The sequence below is a fragment of the Cibotium barometz genome, chromosome 62, assembly GCF_041138505.1.
Source record: "Cibotium barometz isolate CiBa-2024 chromosome 62, ASM4113850v1, whole genome shotgun sequence".
Classification (NCBI taxonomy): Eukaryota; Viridiplantae; Streptophyta; class Polypodiopsida; order Cyatheales; family Cibotiaceae; genus Cibotium; species Cibotium barometz.
The window spans coordinates 2,387,274-2,408,459 of NC_141107.1; the positions used below are offsets into that span (position 1 = coordinate 2,387,274).

Consider the following 21,186-nt stretch of genomic DNA (forward strand, 5'->3'; position numbering starts at 1 on the left):
GTCAGGGGACGTCCGTCCGTCCTCGTCCCTGCGCCGTCCCGTGTCGGCGTCCCCGCGTTCCTAGGCGGCGTCCCCGCCGTCCCCTGTGACTATGGAATAAAACCTGTCTCGGTCTTGAGCACTTCTAATAGATTCCTTCGCAACTTGTAACATTTCTTGCATATCTTGCAAAAAATTACGTGCTGCATCATGCTGAAGTCCTGAGAATCCTACTGTAACAGGTGATCTTGGTTGAAAACCGTACATAAGCATGAAAGGACTAAACCCTGTACTCGTATGCTTAGTACTGTTATATGCAAATTCTAACATAGGAAGATAATCCTCCCATGAACTTTGTCTTTTGGATACATATGCTCGAAGCATATCCTCCAAAATCTGATTCACTCTTTCAGTCTGGCCATCAGATTGAGGATGATCTGAGGAACTTAAATTCAAAGTTGTTTCCAACTTCTCAAAAACAAGTTTCCAAAAATCACTCGTAAACTTAGAGTCCCTATCACTGACTATGTCCTGCGGTAACCCGTACAGTCTAAACAATTGCTCGATAAACTGCCGAGCTAATTGCATAGCTGTAATAGTCTTCCGGGTCGGTAAAAATCTAGCCATCTTTGTCAAGCGATCTACCACAACCCAAATAGAATCGTGGCCTTGATGTGTTCTTGGCAATCCGGTAATAAAATCCATGGAAATACTTTCCCATTTATTACCTGGGATTTGCAAAGGATGCAACAACCCAGCCTGTCTAAATCGTTCAGCTTTATTTGCCTGACAAATCTGACACTTGAGAACATAATCTTCTACATACCCTTTCATCTTCGGCCAATAAAAAGTGTGTTTCACTAATGATAGCGTCCTGTGTACCCCAGGGTGTCCAGCAGAAGGGGCGTCGTGACACTCCTTCAGAATCTTGGACCTAATGTCCGGGATCTGTGGTACACAAATTTTGTCATTACGGAATAGTAAACCATTCCGAATCATCCACTGACCTCCTGCAGCCTGAATGATAGACTGCGCAATCACCGAGTCTTGGTCAATCAATGAGCTCCCGTCCTGGATCTTTTGCCAAAATGGACCAAAATAACTATCAGTCCTGCAAAGCCCTCTCAATGACTGAAATAAGTCAGTAGAAATCTCGATGAACGACAAAGTATTCACCTCTCTAATCCGACTAAGCGCATCTGCAATGGATCCTTTCCGATAACGGATCTCAAAATCAAAATCTTGCATTAACTCTGCCCAACGAGCTTTCCTGCCTCTCAAATCATCCGCATCACACACATACTTGATTGACTGATGATCAGTCAATACCACAAACTTGGAGCCATATAAATAATGTCTCCAAACCTTGAGAGCATGAATCACAGCATAAAGCTCCTTCTCAAGGGTTGGCCAACGAGATTGAGTGTCGGCTAGCTTTTTACTTTCAAAAGCAACCGGTCTACCATCTTGAAATAAAGCAGCCCCGATAGCACAGTCACTGGCATTAGTTTCAAGAACATAAGGCCGACTAGGATCAGGTAATGCTAAGATAGGTGCTTCCTTGACTTTATCTTTCAAAAGTCTGAAGGCCATATCCAAATCGTTATTCCAAGTGATAGGTTGATTGGACTTACGTCCACGACCTTTCAATAAGTCGGTCATCGGTAGTGTGAGCTGAGAGTACTCCTGTACAGATTTCCTAAGAAAAACAACAAAACTAAGAAAAGAACGAAGTTGTTTCACTGTTCGTGGTATAGGCCAGTCCAAAACCTTCTGAACTCGGTCATAGTCAATGCTCAATCCATCTCTAGTGATCTTGTGTCCCAAGTAAATGATGTCGGTCATAAAGAACTCAATTTAGCATATAGTCGATTCTATCTTAAAAGAGATAAGACAATCGTGAGGTGTCTGACATGATCCTCAAGAGTACGACTATAAATCAAAATATCATCCAGGAACACCACCACAAATTTCCCCAAATGTTCACGAAAAAGATCGTTCATCATTTGTTGGAAAGTGGCTGGAGCATTGGTTAACCCAAAAGGTAATACGAGAAACTCGTAATGGCCATACCTAGTCCGAAAGGCGGTTCTTTCGACATGCCTTTCATGAATACGTATCTGGTGGTAGCCAGTACGCAAATCTATCTTTGTGAAATATTTCGCTCCTGCTAACCGGTCAATTAGGTCATCTGATCTAGGGAGAGGATAACGGTTCTTAATTGTCAGCTTGTTCAATCTTTTGTAATCTATACACATTCTCCAAGTATTGTCCTTCTTTCTCCTAAGCAACACAGGTGCACCCCAAGGTGATTTACTTGGACGGATCTGGCCCATCCTCAGATAATCTTTGAGTTGTTTAGCCAACTCATCTTCCTCAGCTTGGCTCATCCTATAAGGTGGAATACTGACAGGATGAGCACCAGGGATCAAGTCAATACGATGATCTACTGCTCGTTCAGGTGGTAAACTCGATGGCAATTCCTTAGGAAATACATCTTGAAACGAATCAAGTATCTTCTGTAATTCTTTGCTTTCAAACACACTTAATTCATTCACATCCATGGAAGGGATGAGAAAAGAAGAAAGTGGAATCAAGACACAATGGAAAGCGGTGTACAAAGAAGAATCCATTATATTTCCAAAATCAATAGTATTTACAAGAGGTCCCTGAGAGGGATGAATACAATCACCTAAAATAGAGTACTTGGTGTCCCTATGCTGAAAAGAAAAAATATGACTAGACCAATCTATCTGGACGTCAAGAGTCTTAAACCACTCAATCCCTAATAACAAGTCTACATTTTCCAGATGCATGACATAGCATTCCAGAGTATCTTTGTAGTCCTGAATCTGGATTGGAAGCATCTCCACTTTGCGATCCCAAACTTGTCTTCCCGCAGGTAGACGTACCTCATAGGTATGGTCGCTGAGTGTCGTATCAAGACTCAATTTCTGCACAAGTTTGTAGTTAACAAAGTTATGCGAACTGCCAAGGTCTAACAGAATGTGAATTTTATGGCCATTCACTTCTCCATAAACTCGGAGAAGATCATGCATGCCAAATACTTTAGAATTGAACAGACAATCAGAACAAGTACTAGGGCGATAAAGTACAGTAATTGACGTACCTGTCAAAGACAACTGGTTAGCTGCCTTTGGCTTGGGTCCTGCGTTTGACTTGGTACCCTTTTTCTTTGGGCACTCATTACGCATGTGTCCTTTTTCTTCGCAGATAAAACAACGTCCTTCCTTCTTGAGCTTCAAAGCCCGAAGGAGTCGTTTTTTCTTCGCTGGTGTCGAACTTATATTCTTCGAAGGTTGGTCCGAAGACTTGTCTTCTGTCTTGTTAGCCATAGGTGCGGAGAACTTTCTTTTATGCTTGTTCCCCTGCTCGGTAACGGGTTTCGACTTGGAAGTAACCATCGTATCATCATAGATACGAGCTGAATGAATGGCCTCGTCCAATGTTTTACATTTGTTATTTTTAACCTGTACTCGGTACGAGTCTGGTAAACCAGCTACGAAAAACCCCAAAAGAGTAGTGGGATCCATCTTTGTAGCTTTCATCTGCAAGTCACGAAATTTCTGGAGGTAGACCTCATAAGTGAGGTGCTGCGAGGTCATGGTCAAAGCTGAAAACCGGGCAACAACATCATAATCATCCTCTTTCTTGAGGAATTCTTTCTTGAAAATTATAAAGGTTTTTCAAAAGCCAAAAAAAAACTCGAAAAGCTAGGCTTAGCTTTTGCTTTAGCTTTTGTGTTTTTTTTTCGTGAATATATATATATATATATATATATATATATATATATATATATATGGATATATATATTCTTTGTTCTTAAAAAAATAAACACCTTGAAAACCTTAGAGAGGGGATTCTTTTAAAATTTAAATATTTTATACTCCCCTAAAAAAAACAAAAAACGAAAGCATAGAAAAAAAAATCGAAATGCTTTCCTTGCGTTTTGTTTTTTTCGCTTCCCTCCTGGATTAGCCCGATGGTGTCTGCTGACGTGGAGAGCTGGCCGTTGTTGCTGTCGTCATGGCTGCCGGCGCCAGAACTGTCTGCGAGTGCGCCTGCGCTAGCCCTGCATAGGTGGGGTCACCAGTCCACATGCGCCTGGGCGTTGCCTGGGTTGGCTGCGCAGGCCTGGCCTGGGCGCTGCCTGGCTGGGACGCCTGCGTAGGCCTGGGCTGGCCTGGGCGCCTGCCCGCCTGGCCTAGGCGCCTACATGGGCCTGGCCGCCTGGCCACGCAGGCCCATGCACCCGCCTGCATACGCTTCTGCGCGCCTGCCACGTCAACAAAACTCGCCAGCAAACCTACTCGCCAACGATTAAGTGATCCAGCAGTTCTCTTGCTCTCTCTCTCTCGTTCGTTCAACAAAAAGAAACGAAAAGCATCATGCTTTTTTTTTTCCTGTTTTTCTATTTTCTCTCATGCAACTGCACAACACGACTCCCCTTCTTTGCAAAAGCAATCAACCCTACCAAAACTACCATCTCCCATCAACATGGGGTTCTTTGATGAAGAAAAAACACACACAAAATCTGAAAACTGCAGTATGCACAGAAAAAACAGCAAGTTTTTTAATACCGTTCTTCGACCTCTTCTTCCCTACCTACCGACTTGCTCGTTCACGAGGTATGCTCTGATACCACTGTCAAATCCCCACGGATCCCCTCGTGATCGATCTTGGTTCGAAACTCAAAACCTGCAAACAAACGAACAACATGCAAGCGGGTGCAGGCCTGACTCACCTCCCAACCATGACAGCCGTGGGCGAGCCCACAGTCTTGGCTGTCCCCACCGAGCCACGAGCTGAACTAACTAGGTTGACGTACCGACCAATCTCCTCCTCGTGATGTCCCATACCGCCACGAAGCTGCCCTCGCGGGCCTCGAGATTGCTGCCGGCCTCGGCTGCATAAAGCAGGTGCACGTCTGCACTAGATCCAGGCTCCAAGACCATAGAGCTCTCACAAACTCGCGAGACTCTCTATATTGCAATAACTAACCTTGGCCACCCTTTTATAGGCTCTTGGCCGGTCATCGGGCGTCCACACTTGGCCGCCCGCCCGTCCATACTTGGGTGCCCGCCCGTTAGTATATCCCTAACTCAGCTCGTCAATCAGCCTGCCTAGTTCCAAGCTTCCCCAAGCCTCAAAACTAGTCTTGCATGCGTATAGCACACGGTAGACACCCACTCTGCACATGACATTTGTATTGGTTGATCCTGTCACACAATATGCTCACACCGTCTTCTGTATCCTGAGTTTCGTGAGTTTAGCAATCCATTTCATTACTTCAAACTTTTAAAGAGATGAGAGAGAGAGATATGAGAACTGTACACCAGATTGGGTCCCGAATTACCCACTGAAGGGTCCCCTATCCCGATAATGAGATAGTATTTGCTTTATTACTTTAGAGAGAATGACTTTGGACTGTAGATAAGCCAAACGCAAGATCTCGGAGGATCGGAGAGGGGCTGATCTGTACACTGCTGTAGAAACACCTCAATGACTTGATCTCGAGCCTATGCACTCTTCCCAAGGGCATGAGGAAGGGCTGCACACCTGAGGCTCAAAGAAGAAGAAGGTGGACTGTTCTACACACTGTTAGAATGCTGAAAACACATATGAATGCTGTGTTACCTTCACCAGATGACTGCTGAATGTGTGGATGATGCTTTGAAGGCTGGACACTGATGCAAACAACAGTCTCAGGGCTGGAAACTGCTGTAGACTGTTGCTTCAGGGCTGGAATCTGCTGTGGACAGAAACGCTGAGCTGTGGAGGATGCTGTGGACTGAAACGCATGTGAATCTGGGACTGCAGGAGCTGCTGCTGTACAGCTGGGACAGAAACGCAGCACTGCTGCTGCTGGATCAGAAAACGCAGGTGTATACAGGCTGCAAACTGGCGTTGAACTGAGAGTGAAGGGTATGCTGAATCTGGGCTTGAACTGAGTGCTGAATTCAGGGCTGAATGCAAGCACCTAGGGCTGAATGAAGCTAGGGTTTCTCAAGGGCTGGAGAAGCAAGCTTATGGGCTCTAGGGTTGGATTAGTCTTGGGCTGAAAGCAAGAGAGAGGAGAGCTCTTAGCACAATGAAGACTGAATGAGGAAAAGAGGCTCTAGGCAAGCCTGTTTATACTAACTGGAGGTCGGTCATTTAATAAAGTTAATATTTATAAATGCCCAATAATGCAAATAATGCTAAATAAATACTAATAAATATGGGAAAAATACCAGATAAATCCCAGTAAATTCCCTAAGGCTTTGGGGATGTTCTAAATGATGCACAGGCATATGTATGCATATTATGCAAGATGCACAGTGCTTTCTGATGCAAACCCTAAGGCTTCTACTGACTCTACATGCATGAATGATTCTCTCCAAGTGGGTTAAGGGACTTAACTGACTGACTGACCCACTAAGGCTGAGGAATGACCTGCGTAGCTCGTGCCTGACTTATCTTGGACTGAGGATGTACAATGGGGTCACGGCGTACGACAAATATCATCCTACTGGGTTCTAAAACTGTACAACTGTTGCACTTCTGATGATGAGCCATCTTGTCACCATGCACTGAGTGCAGAGTGCATGTGACATTCCCTCCTGATTAGCTTGGCGGGAGGTTCATGGCTTCCAAGTAGTCCGCGAATAACTGGGGGTACTCCTGGAAGAACTCCTCGTCGAGCCATACGGCTTCGTGGGTGCCTCGATCTCGGAACTTCGTATAGAACTGACGAATCCGTCGACCGGAACCATGCTTCCATCGATGAAGAAGGATCTGCTCAGGCTCAATAACTTCTGCCTCGTCTACCACGTCTAGCTGCTGTTCATCTGAAACATCAAACACTGTTGGACCACCATATGGTTTTAGCCAAGAAACATGGAAAACATCATGCATTGTCCAACTGGCAGGCAACTTTAACTTCATTGAGACATCACTTATCTTCTTAACTATTGGAAAAGGGCCAAAACTACGGAATGAAAGCTTGGGACAACGTTTGCCCACTTGTTTCAATCTCTGCTTCATGATACGCAAATAGACCCAATCCCCTTCCTTGAAGTGGACATCTCGTCTAGATTTATTTGCCTGTCTGCTATATGCTTCCTGAGCTTTGGTCAAGCGGTCCTTGACTGACTCAATGATCTCGGAAAATGCTTCCGTGGTTTTATTAGCCTCTAAAGATGGAGACACCATTCTCGTCAAAAGAGAAGAAAAACGGCGACCAAAGGCTGCTTCATATGGAGTCCGTCCGACACTGGATGAATGAGTGTCGTTCAAGATAGCTTGAACCAACGGAAGATAGTGCTCCCATTTGGACTGCTGGTCATGACAGTATGACTTGAGGACATCAAAGGCCAATTGATTATAAATTTCTGTCTGGCCATCTGTCTGGGGATGGAATGCACTAGACAACTGCGACTTAGTTCCAAAGTTTTCAAATAATGCCCTCCAGAAATGCGAGGTAAACTTGGAATCTCTGTCTGATGTTATGGTGCTAGGTAAACCACAAATTGGATACCAATACTTGAGAAACAGATGGGCTACGTCCTCGGCTGTGGCCGTATGCTTGCATGGGATGAGCATGCAGAACTTACTAAAGCGATCCACAATGGTAAAACACTGAGTGTTACGGGATCCAGTGGATGCTGGTAGAGGCCCTACAAAGTCCATAGATATGTCGATAAAAGGTCCATCGGGGATAGGCAAAGGTTGAAGTAAACCTACCTTCTTTGTATGGCGAACCTTGACTTTTTGACAAATCTTACAGGCTTGTACATGTGCATAGACATCACGCCTCATCTTCGGCCAATAAAAGGACCGTTCTAGTTTCTTGAGGGTACTGTTGATACCCCTATGTCCTCCAACTAAGGAGTCATGGGCATCATGGAGAAGAGCGGAACGCTTTTCTCGAGTAACACAGAGACGGTTCTTGTAGAACAACCAACCGTTCTGTACTGAATAGTGGCCAGGCTCAGAAGTGAGGGCCAAACTATACTGAGTACCAAACTCAGGGGAGTCAACATATTGGTCTTTCATACTATCCAAGTCCTTCCCCGTGATTTCGAGAATGGTAGCTTCTTGGACTGCGTGGATGCTGGACTTTCGACTAAGAGCATCTGCTACTGGGTTATGCTTACCAGGGATGTATTCAATCATACCTCCAAACTGTTGGAAGATTTGACTCCACCTGGCCTGTCGATCACTCCACTGGGCACTTGGCATAGTCTGAAGCCACTTAAGTGCTTGGTGGTCTGTTTTCACTGTGAAAGCCTGTCCATAAAGAAAAGGCTTCCAATGTTTGAGCGCTGTGATCACACCCAAAAGCTCTTTGTCATATACCGAATAATTCTTTACGGCAACATCCAACTTTTTGCTGTAATATGCCATGGGTCTATTGTCCTGCTGGAGGACTGCTCCTATGGCTACATTGCTGGCATCGGTGATGACCTCGAAAGGTCCGTCCCATGATGCTAACTTTAATACAGGTGCTTCTGAGGCAGCTTTCTGGAGTGCACGGAATGCATCAAGTGCCTTACCTGTAACTGAGACTTTCTGCTTGCGAGTCTTCACCCCCTTGAGCAAGTCGGTAAAAGGTGCTGCAAGGTTGGAAAACTGATGGACATGTGTACTATAGGCCTGACAAAGACCTACGAATGAACGGATTTCTTGGGCGGTCTTAGGAATATCCCAATCTAAGATCTCTTGAACCTTTGAGGGGTCGAGTCTAATCCCATCGGAACCGATGATGTAGCCCAAATACTGAGCTTCCTTAACACCAAAGATAGACTTTTTGGCGTTTATGTAGAGCTGATTATCTCGCAAAAGTTGCAAGACTTTCTCCACATCTTTCTCATGCTGCTCCGCAGTGGCTGAGAAGACTAGTATGTCATCAAGGAATATGAAAACACACTTTCCAATGTGGACTGCGAAAATCCTAGACATCATCTTATTGAACGTTGCGGGTGCATTTGTAAGCCCAAAAGGCATGACTACGAACTCGTAGTGACCACGCTCTGTCCTGAAAGCTGTTTTTGGAATGTCAGCTTCAAAAATGCGGACCTGATGGTAACCACTCTTGAGGTCGACCTTAGTGAAAAACTTAGCACCGTCTAAACGCTCCAAAATGTACTCTATCCTGGGCATAGGAAACTTATTCTTGATAGTGAGTTTGTTTAATGCCCTGTAGTCTACACAAAGGCGTGCACACTTGTCCTTCTTTTGGACAAATAGGATAGGTGCAGCAAATGGGGAGGAAGAAGGCCGAATGAATCCGGCTCGGAGAAGCTCAGATAACTGCTTTTCCAACTCGCCCTCTAAAGTCTTGGAAAGACGATAGGGAAACCTGCTAGGAGGATCTGATCCAGGGACCAAATCAATGTGATGGTCCTCAAGGCGAGAGGGTGGGAGACTGGGTGGGAGCGTCCCTAAGCATAATGTCTTGGTGTCTGGATAGGAGGTCTGCTAACTAAGGGACTGAAGATGTAATGGATGCTACTAATGAGGGAGGGGCTGTTTGAGCACGAACATAAAGGAGTGCTCCTTCTGCTCCCTTGCGGATAGCTCGTCTGGCCTGGAGATGGGAAATCAATGGAATGCCAAGAATGCTTCTATCCCCCCGAATCATGACAGGCTCAGGCAAACCTTTGCAAATAGTAAAAGTATCCTGCCCCCAATTGGGAATAGGCTCATACTGACGGAACCACTGAATTCCTAAGATCATGTCACACCCTAACAGAGGGGAGACGATGAAATCCCGTTGAAACGAGGCCTTCTGAACTTCAAAGGCAAACTGCTGTGCCTTCTGGGAAATGTGGGTGCGAAGACCAGGTGTAAACCCGTCCACATCCAGATGATATGGGACTAAAGTGCAGTTCAATTTATTAGCCAACTGGGGAGAGATGGCGTCTTCAGAACTACCCATATCGAAAAGGACTACAAACTGTCGGCCCTGGGCAGAGCCATAAGCTCGGATAAGGCTCTTCTGAGCAGCATCGCTCTCACCCTCCTGCTTGGCATCAAATACCACGGATGGCATAGGATGCATGGAAGGTAAAAGTTGAACTGCATTTGAGGTAGTAGGCGGGGCTGGAGGAGCTGGGGAGGCTGTGGCAACTGTGGCAGAAGGGGCTTTGGCAGCTTGTGCCGCTTGCCATTTGTGGCAATCCTTCTTACTATGCCCTATAATGTGACAGAAAAAACATCTATTTTCTGACTGGTACTTCCTTTGCTCCTCTGGAGGAAGATAACCTCTAGTAATGCCTACTTTAGCCTTTTCATCAGGGGTTTTCTTAGGTTCTTTATCCTTCTTACCCCCTGAACTGGAGCTATTACTGCTGTCCTTCTTAGCATCTTTAGAAGATGCGTTACCTTTCCCTGTCTGTGCAGCTGATTGCTGCTGCTGGGGTTTGGTACTGGACTGAGATGTCTGCTTGGGCTTGCCCCCGTTGAGCTTCATTTCTTCATTCTGAGCGAGAGTCAGAGCCCGGTCATATGTACTTGGTTCAAAGTTACGAACTGTGAACCGAATGTTGGAGTCCAATCCACGAATGAATTGCTCCATCTTGGCCTGCTCAGATAACCCTAACTGCTGTGCTAAAGTAATAACCTTACCGGAAAACTGAAGCACTGGGGAACCGTTCTGTCTGAGTCCATAGAATTCGTCTTTCAGACCGGTCATGTACTGGGGCGGGAGAAATCTGGTCTTCAGGTCATGGACAAAGATGTCCCAGTCAAAGGCTGTGACACCTGTGGCCTGGTCAGTATGAATACTAGACCAATGCTGCCACCAAGTGACTGCCTCACCAGTGAGATGGGGAGCCGCTAAGTGGACTTTGTCTTGTGGGTCTGTGATCTTAGCTAATGGAAAATGAGCATTAAACTGATGAATAAATTGATTAACTGAAGAATGATCACACTTACCATCATACTTGCTGAAATTCGGTTGACTGCGAATGATGGTGGTTGATGTTGCTGCGGGATGCTGGCTGGTGACACCTATGACTGGGGAGACTGAGGAGAGCTGCTGATACCTCAAGTGTATGGCCTCCTTTTCCCGTTGGTGTTCGAGTAACATACGTTCGCGATCAAGCTCACGTTGGTGTTCCCGAGCGGCGAGTTCAGCCTGACGCCGGTCTTCGTCGATCCTGCGTTGGGCTTCCTCATAGTCCCGTCTTTCTTCTTTTTCTCTTCTCCTTCGGGCCTCGTCCTCTCTCCTTCGTTGTTCCATCTGAAAGAAGAGGGAGATGTAGTCGGGTGCTGCTGGAGGTGTAGAAGGACGTGCTGCTGCTGCCTCCAAGAGTTGGAGACGCTCCATGAGTAGCTGGTTCTGAGCTCTAAGAAGAGCTATGGTGTCTGCTGTAGGCGGAAGAACGAGGTCTCCTTTGGGGGAGACGTCTTCCGGTTGATGAGTACTCTCTCCTGTAGACATGATGCTGAAGTCGGTGGTCGTGCCGGAACGCAATCTAACCATCCGAGGATGCCCCCACACTAGGATACGGTGTGTGTGGACTATTTGAATCTGATACCAATGTGATATGCAGCGGAAGTCTTTGTATTGGTTGATCCTGTCACACAATATGCTCACACCGTCTTCTGTATCCTGAGTTTCGTGAGTTTAGCAATCCATTTCATTACTTCAAACTTTTAAAGAGATGAGAGAGAGAGATATGAGAACTGTACACCAGATTGGGTCCTGAATTACCCCTGAAGGGCCCCCTATCCCGATAACGAGATAGTATTTGCTTTATTACTTTAGAGAGAATGACTTTGGACTGTAGATAAGCCAAACGCAAGATCTCGGAGGATCGGAGAGCGGCTGATCTGTACACTGCTGTAGAAACACCTCAATGACTTGATCTCGAGCCTATGCACTCTTCCCAAGGGCATGAGGAAGGGCTGCACACCTGAGGCTCAAAGAAGAAGAAGGTGGACTGTTCTACACACTGTTAGAATGCTGAAAACACATATGAATGCTGTGTTGCCTTCACCAGATGACTGCTGAATGTGTGGATGATGTTTGGAAGGCTAGACACTGATGCAAACAACAGTTTCAGGGCTGGAAACTGCTGTAGACTGTTGCTTCAGGGCTGGAATCTGCTGTGGACAGAAACGCTGAGCTGTGGAGGATGCTGTGGACTGAAACGCATGTGAATCTGGGACTGCAGGAGCTGCTGGTGTACGGCTGGGACAGAAACGCAGCACTGCTGCTGCTGGATCAGAAAACGCAGGTGTATACAGGCTGCAAACTGGCGTTGAACTGAGAGTGAAGGGTATGCTGAATCTGGGCCTGAACTGAGTGCTGAATTCAGGGCTGAATGCAAGCACCTAGGGCTGAATGAAGCTCAAGGGCCGGAGAAGCAAGCTTATGGGCTCTAGGGTTGGATTAGTCTTGGGCTGAAAGCAAGAGAGAGGAGAGCTCTTAGCACAATGAAGACTGAATGAGGAAAAGAGGCTCTAGGCAAGCCTGTTTATACTAACTGGAGGTCGGTCATTTAATAAAATTAATATTTATAAATGCCCAATAATGCTAAATAAATACTAATAAATATGGGAAAAATACCAGATAAATCCCAGTAAATTCCCTAAGGCTTTGGGGATGCTCTAAATGATGCACAGGCATATGTATGCATATTATGCAAGATGCAGAGTGCTTTCTGATGCAAACCCTAAGGCTTCTACTGACTCTACATGCATGAATGATTCATTCTCTCCAAGTGGGTTAAGGGACTTAACTGACTGACTGACCCACTAAGGCTGAGGAATGACCTACGTAGCTCGTGCCTGACTTATCTTGGACTGAGGATGTACAATGGGGTCACGGCGTACGACAAATATCATCCTACTGGGTTCTAAAACTGTACAACTGTTGCACTTCTGATGATGAGCCATCTTGTCACCATGCACTGAGTGCAGAGTGCATGTGACAAACGAAGAGGATAGACCCACACCTTGCGTGTGGCATCATCTATAAAAGACACAAAATATTTTGCCCCTCCCAAAGAAAGCTGAGGCATCTCACATACATCCGTATGCACAATCTCTAACTGAACATCTTTCTGTCCAAGAGCTTTCTTGTGGGGGCACTGGAGTTGCCTGCCATATATACAATGCTCACAAAACTGAAAACTTGAAAACTTTAGAGAAGGCAAGTAACCCAAACGAGACAATTGCTCCATTCCTTTGACACTCATGTGTCCCAACCGGCTATGCCACATAGAGATTTCCGGCAGCTCGGTTGCATTTACATTAGCATGGTGACAAACACCTGCATGCATGAAGTAAAGAGTGTCCACCTTAGAGCCTCTGGCAACAACCAGTGAGCCCTTACTAATTTTTCACTTTCCACGACCAAATGTGGTAACATAATCAGCATCATCAAGCTGTCCAGTAGAAAGCAAGTTCTTCTTGATCTCAAGCACATGCCTGACATCATGGAGCATAAGCTGTGAGCCATCTGAAAACACAAGCCTCACATCACCTCTGCCAAGAATCTTGCATGCATGGTTATCACCCAAATAAACTACTCCTTCATTGCCAGCAGTATACCTGACAAACACAAGTCTCTGCAACCTGTGACATGAAAGGAGGCACCTGAATCAATGATCCATGAGTGCATACCATGATCATCTCCTGTAAGAAGTGAATGGGCATCAAGTGAAGACGTGAATAGGACCTCATTCTCACTGTCACCTGCATGTGACACATTGACTTCTTCAATCTTGACTCCACTTTTGCCCTTTGGCTTTACATCTTTGGCTTCATCTTTGTCTTTGTCTTTGCCTTTTCCCTTTTCCTTTTGATCATTTTTCCATTTGTAGCATTGCTTTTTGATGTGTCCCTTCTTGCCACAATAATGGCATTCCAAGTCCTTTTTGGAGCGGGACTTGTTCCTTCCCCGTTCTTGGCTTTTACCCCTTTGCTGGGATCTCCCACGTGCATTCATTGCATTGGACTTTCCAACAGAATTGTTCTTCCTGTTCATCTCTTCTTGAAGAAGAGCACCCTCAACATCTGCATATGACAGCATAGCATTCGAATTGCTAGTGGCTGTCTAGAATGTGTCCCAACTCTCTGGCAAAGTGCATAAGAGAAAGGTGGCTTTGAACTCATCGTCCATTGTCAACTTTTGATTTATAACTTGGCTGACAATACCATTAAACTCATTTAGATGGGCTGCCATAGACGCCCCTTCCTTCATCTGAAGACCTATGAGTTTCTTCAACCAATACACTTTTCTTGAGGCACTTTGTTGGGCATACAAGTCCTACAATCTTTGCCACATTCCCCAAGCTGTTTTCTCTTCACGAATGCTGAAAAGTAAAGTGTCTGACACAGACAACATGATGGTGGATCTTGCTAGCTCATCCATATCTTCCCACTCTTCAGCAGTAAGAGAAGCGGGCATTACACCCCTTTCTTTGATGGGCTTGTGCTGCTTCTTCTGGAGCAACACATTATAGCACTGGGTTTGCCAAATGTCATAATTATGTGAGCTTTCAAGCTTCTTGATGTGAAGCAATGAAGAGCTCTCACCTCTGGTTGCCATAGCAATATGCAACCTGTCAATGCCTGACTCCCTGCAAGATGTGCAAACACTGCACCAAAAGCACACAAAGTGCTCACAGTTGTTCTCCCAAAGTTTATCTCCCATTGCGGAAGCTTAAATGCAACTCTACTCCCACTGAATGTGATGAAATCACCAAAATCTGGTTGCTGCAGATTTAGGACAGCACCTTAAATGTGCTATGTTCCCCTTCCAAAGTACTGTACAACAGTACTAAGTGCTCACCAATGATGTACCAAACCTGTACCGGCAAGTACAGCAGCTGAAAATGTACCTTTTCCTCACTCAAATCAGTGTATAGCCATGCCAAAACTTGCACAAAGTTGTACCAAATCTGTACCAGCAAGTACAACAGCAATAAATGCTCTCCTGGCTGTCCAAATGAGTGAAAATCAGACTTTTACAGTCCCGATCACTGCATACAACAGTCCCGAACTGAAATTGGGCAAAAGCCCCTTGACTGCAAGCTGATTTCTGAGGATTCAAGGCATAAAAGTCTTGCCTGCTGCTTTGCCAAGCTCAACAAGCATAAAATCTTGAAAAGCCCCTTGATTTAAGATCAATTTCTGATCATACATGGTACATTAACGCACATGAAGGCATCCAGAGTCTTCACAATACTTCCCCCTGGCCACATATACATCCAATACATAAAAGCCCCTTGATTTACAGGCACATTGAGTGCTTGTCAGGCATCAACACATTGCCCAAAGCATCAAATGCGAATGCCTGCATGCAAATCAATCCAATTGGCACAAAAGCGCATTGATTTGCACATCAATTTGCTGCAATTTTGCCCGAATGTGCGATTTCTCACATCATACAGTATGTATGAATGCTTAATTGCACAATTACATCAAAAGCCCCAAATTTTGACATCCAATTTCCTGCAAATGGACTCTGATTGTGACCAATGTCACCCAATTTTGCCAATTTTGCTCAAAATTTGAGCAATTTGGCACCTGTACTTGCTCAATTGATAATTGTACTTGCTCAATTGCAAATCCCCAAAAAAAATTGAAGCATGTACCTCTTAATTTCTGATTTTTTTTTTTGTGTTGCAGGAAAAGGGGGGGGTTGGCTGATGCTGCTGCAGAAAGAATTGTGCTGATGAAGGACTCCTCACGCTTACCAGTTGAATGATGCTGCTGCTGCTTTTGTAGTCGGGCTTGGGCTGGTCGCAGACGGGGCCTGTTTGGGCAGGCGAAGGACCAGACGGCACTGGTAAGGGCTGGTCGAAAGGCGTGGGCCTTGTTTGGGCAGGCGAGGGATCAGACGACGCTGGTAAACACCTTGCACCCTCCTTTGCACGGCGCCTGACTCCTCAGATGCGCGCGAACCTGCAGCACGACGACCGACTCCTCATATCAAAAAGCAATGCTGGGTGCTATCGAGTCGGCGACGCACGGCGCCCAACTCCTGAATGGGAGAAGAGTTAGGGTTAGGTTTTCATGTGGGAGACATACACAGAGAAGAAGGGAGAGAGAGAGAGAGTTGTGGGGATAAGTCAACTCACCAAGTGTGAGTGTGTGACTCCCCTATCACACATGTATATTGCACTAGTACACATAGTGCACTTAGTACATTAAAAGTACTAAGTGTACTATGTACTATAACTTATGGGCTTGTGCACACTATAAGGGTGGGCATAATGCCTTTACCCCAACAACACCCACAACAAAGGCCCTGGTGTATAAATCTAGATAGGAGATGACTTCTAATAGCTATAACTTCCGGAGGTCTTGGGGGTTTTGCAAAACACTTAACCATTAATGCAATTAAACACTAAAATTGACACAGTCTTAAACATATGCCACTTAATCCACAAAATTAAAAGAGAGATGTGCACAGTTGACACCGCATAGAGGCCGAAATGGGCGACCCCCCCTCCTTGGAGTATTTTATTACCCAAGGACAAAATATCATGTACAAGTTTTGAGGGCCTTCCTAGGCCTACCCTTGGGAGGCAAGGCCAACATTTAGTAAAATACACTGAAATTGCTCTATTTTGGCAGTTTACTATTTTTAGTAGGTCCCATGCTTAGATGGAGTTGACATTTGATACAGGCATTCTTTAGCACAAATAAGCACATAAAACAAAGGATGTCAAGTTTCGGGCAAAAAAAGTCTATTTTTGGTCAAGTTGTAAATGACAAAAAGTTATTCACACTTGGTTATATCAGGGGCAAGATAAGCTCAAAACTGGTCAAGATCTTGCATATAGCCTTGAAATGAAGTGTACTAATCATGGTTCAATGTCGGGATGTATCGGTGCCTGGATGTGTGTGAACAGTCCCTTTAATGGTTGTGAGTGTGCTTTAGAGTATTTGCGTGTGAACCACCTCTATAGGTGGATAAGCATGCATTAAATAAGGTAAAAGAGGAGGTTGTAACTTTAGCTGTCATATATATATATATATATATATATATATTTTCAGAAAGAGACTTCTATTAAGTATGAGAAAAACATACAACAATCACAGCTATAAGCCGGAAAAGAATAGAATCACCCCAATATGTAAGGTGATTTCAACCACTGAGGAGCATCATGATGCCATGTAAGACCTGTGGTACTAGAGGAAAAGAAGATGCCATGGTCCCATTCCCGCATAAATATCACACGCTTCGCCTGCGCAGAACGAGAGGGCCCCTGAATGCGAGCCCAAGTAGCCATAAGAGTGTGGATGATATCACCCCATATAGTACTAATGCACTGAGACCCAAAAATCTGGACACCCTCAATAGCCTCCGAGCGTCTAGCTCTCCAGATCTGCCATGCTGTAATACTGGCAATAATCTCCCAACTGGTGTCAATCCTTTGTCTAGGGGGTGTATAATCAGAGTGAGGAACATCCTGCAATAAACCATGTTGGGCAATACCTCTACAAATGTAAAAAGCAGAATCTGTACCACTGCCCTCATAAAAAAGTTGTGGACCGGACAGGGAGAGCCAGGTAACTGCCCCCCTAGTCACATGCATGGTTCGGCCACTCAATTTGCCCATAAGTTGGGCTACAGGACCCCAAATCTGCTATGCAATGCTGCATTCCCATAGACAATGTTGTACAGACTCGGAATCTACCGCACATCAAGGACAGGAAGCTGTCATATTTTTGACTATGCACATGTGGAGGAATACCATGGAAGGGTGTGTACAGACCCTGGCGTGTGTTCTAGGCATGGTTTATGTCATGACCCTGTGAAAGTGGAACAACATAAGTGTGAGCATGGTGGTTGGTGAGCAAGATAAATTTTTAAAGATGCATACTTGGGTGTCCGGACAAAAGTAATATGTGTGGACAACCCCAAGTATGAAGGCGGACCAAGGTATTAAATTTTATAAGGTTTATAAACCTTGGGTGGCCCTTAGTTTTTTAAAAAAACTTTAAGGCAGGGCCACTAGGATAATTTTGGAGGGGGCTACTCTACTTTTAGAGTACACGCCTCCCTCTCCAGGCTCTCTCTTGCTTTTGAGAAGGAGTCGACTGGCTGCGTGGAGAACAGGGTGGAACTGGTCGCCTGCAGGAAGCCATACACGTGTGCTGCAGGTACAGCTCTGTACGGACAGCCGGCGCATCACAGTCGTACACGTGTGCTGCAAGTACTATCTGGCTGCGCTGCGTGGACAGAGACTGGCTGGTGTATCACATAGGCGGGTACATCTGTCCTGCTGTTGTGCAGGCAGCGCATTAGTCACGTGTGTCGCAGGTGCTGACCTGTACGGACAGGTACAGGCGGGCACAGTTGAGTCCTGTGCAGGCAGCGCATTAGTCACGTGTGTTGCGGGTACTGACAGTCATGTCCAACAGGTACAGGCGGATACAGTTGAGTCCTGTACAGCTGGTACATGCGGCGCATCTCAAGGGTACAGGCGGCGCATCATAAGGACAGCTGCAAGTGCAAACGGGTATAGAGAGGTTTTGTCCGGTTGCTGCTGACTGGCTGACGTAGGCAACTGCAGGTACAGTTTTGAGGTGGCTGTAGGGACAATAGTACAGACAGGTACACACGTGTGTTGCAAGTACAAACCTGTACAGACAGGTGCACACGTGTGTGCTGCAGAGTTGCTGACATAGGCGGCTGCAAGTACAGACTGGTACGGTCAATCCCTCCCGTGCAGAACTGCGCATAACAGTTGGTAAACTTTGAACATGTCTTTCTCTCTTTCTTTCCACTGGCTTATGTATGCTACAGAGTTGTTTCTTCTGGCCCTTTGTGAGAGGAGGGGTATGGCAGTTTGAAGGGTTGAAACAGAGTTGGACAGTGGATTTGTACTTGGGCTGAGTTTGAAGCCATGAACATGGAACAGCCAGATGCGTGCTCAAGGCTGCCCTGTTGTATTGTCTTGGTTGATTAGAGAAGACCACAGCGTGTTGCTTTTGTGGGACACAGATCTGTATGTGAATCCTCTATGCTAAGAGGTCTTGAGGGCTGCTAGATTGGACATGCAGGTTTACTTTCCTTGACTGGCTTTGTTGTACTCAGTTAAACTTTGCATTGAATTTGAATAAAGAAATACCAAAAGGGGCGCCAAGCTTTGGGGCCAACAGGTGCTGTTTTCCTTTTTGTTTTGGAGCATTCTAGCTCCTGTTCGTTTGCTATTTGTCTGGACTACAATTGGAAAGGTGACTGCTAGTCTACCGCACTTTGGTTTCAACCAGAGGCCGGTTTCAAGGTTCCGTTGCCGGGACCCATCATCAACTTTCTTAAGGGGGTGAGCTCGTGGTTGTCTCGAGGAAAGTCATTGCTGAAAAATTCAGCAACATGTCAGACACAGAAGATGAATATTTTTATGATGAAGAGGAAGAGCAAGAGGCCTCTCTTGAGAGAAACGAATCTGAGGATATTCTTGCAAGAGAACAGGCTGTAGAAGATGCACAATATGAGGATGTAACACAGCCAGAAGACATGCCTAGTAAAGAGGAAGATGATGCTCAGTTTAAAAATTGTTTGGGAGGTGTAATGGATGTGTTTATGCAGCTCACTCAAAGTGAGAAGTTTGCTGAATTTATGAGATCCCGTTCTGACCCTGAAAAGAAGAATAAGAAAGTGCGTTCTAAGAACCCACCCCAGGACAATAGTGGTGTCTTCCCACAGGATCTTTCTTTTGGACAGTTTCCGAACATGCAACACACTTTTGGTGCAAACTCACAGAGTTCCTTTTTCGGACAGCCATCTATTCCACAGCAGTCTATGCATCCAGGCTATTTTGGTGGTGGCTCTGTGTTCCAATCCATGACCGGGGGTTATCCTCAGGGAGGCATGGGTATGCCAGGGAATTTTGGAGCTAGTTTTCAGCCTGGTATGCAAGGGAATATGTATGGTGGTATGCAGTCCGGAATGCAAGGAAACATGTTTGGGGGCATGCAGCCCGGAATGCAAGGACACATGTATGGGGGCATGCAGCCCGGTATGCATAGTGGTATGTTTGGAAACATGGCTGGAATGTATGGAATGCCAGGTGTGGGAATGTATGGAATGCCAGGTGTGGGAACTGGCAATATTGACCCTATGATGGGCATGAATGCCGGGGGTAGCAATCTTGTGAAGCCACTTCCTTACGATAATCTAATGCCTATGGGTAAGGCGAAGGATTATAAGGAAGGGGGAGCTGCAATAAAATTTGACACGTTCAGTGGGGCCAAAGATAAGCTAAAGACACTTACCTTTTTACAGCAGTTTGATGCTGCTTTTTCTGGTGGAAATTACACAGAATCCTCTAAGGTGAGAAAGCTGCGACTTTTCTCAAGGGCAATGCATTGCAGTGGTGGTCCATTCTTCTTTTACAGGGCATAGCACCATCTACTGGTGTTCTCTTCCATATGGTTCACATCTACTTTTGAGGTGGATGTAATGACAGCATGGCACAAGTTGGATGCATCAAAGTGTGAAAATCTTGAGGATTATAATAAGAAGTTTTGGGAAGCATTACTCCCAGTTACTTCCTATCGTGCAGTGCCTTTGTCTGAGCAGGTGGAGAAGTATTGTTGTGGGCTGCCCAAGGAAGTGGATTATTGCATAAAGATTGGAGTAACAAACATGTCACATTGCAGTGGTGGTCCACTCTTCTTTTACAGGGCATAGCACCATCTACTGGTGTTCTCTTCCATATGGCTCACATCTACTTTTGAGGTGGATGTAATGACAGCATGGCACAAGTTGGATGCATCAAAGTGTGAAAATCTTGAGGATTATAATAAGAAGTTTTGGGAAGCATTACTCCCAGTTACTTCCTATTGTGCAGTGCCTTTGTCTGAGCAGGTGGAGAAGTATTGTTGTGGGCTGCCCAAGGAAGTGGATTATTGCATAAAGACTGGAGTAACAAACATGTCACAGATGATAGAGAATGCTATGACGGCAAATGCGTTACTCACTGGAGTCTCATCTGGATTTAAAGGAAGTAAAAGCTCACGTAAGAAATCTGAAAAGTCAGGGCATGCTTCGCGTGATGCAAAAGGGTCTACAGAGAAGCGGTATAAGAAGTTACCAATGCCCAAGAGAACTCTTGAGGAGAGACAGGCTTTGATGGATGCTCGTAAATGTTTTTACTGTACAGAGGAGGGACATATGTCTTTTAACTGTCCCAAGCGTAAGTCCCAAAAGGACTCTGACACTAAAGGGGA

The 21,186-nt window shown here is 45.5% G+C and overlaps 1 protein-coding gene across 3 annotated transcripts in view; it reads left to right on the top strand.

Moving 5' to 3' along the window:
- LOC147604011 (uncharacterized) overlaps positions 1 to 21,186 on the top strand; it is a 73,289-nt gene that overhangs the window by 12,318 nt on the left and 39,785 nt on the right. The window lies entirely within an intron of this gene.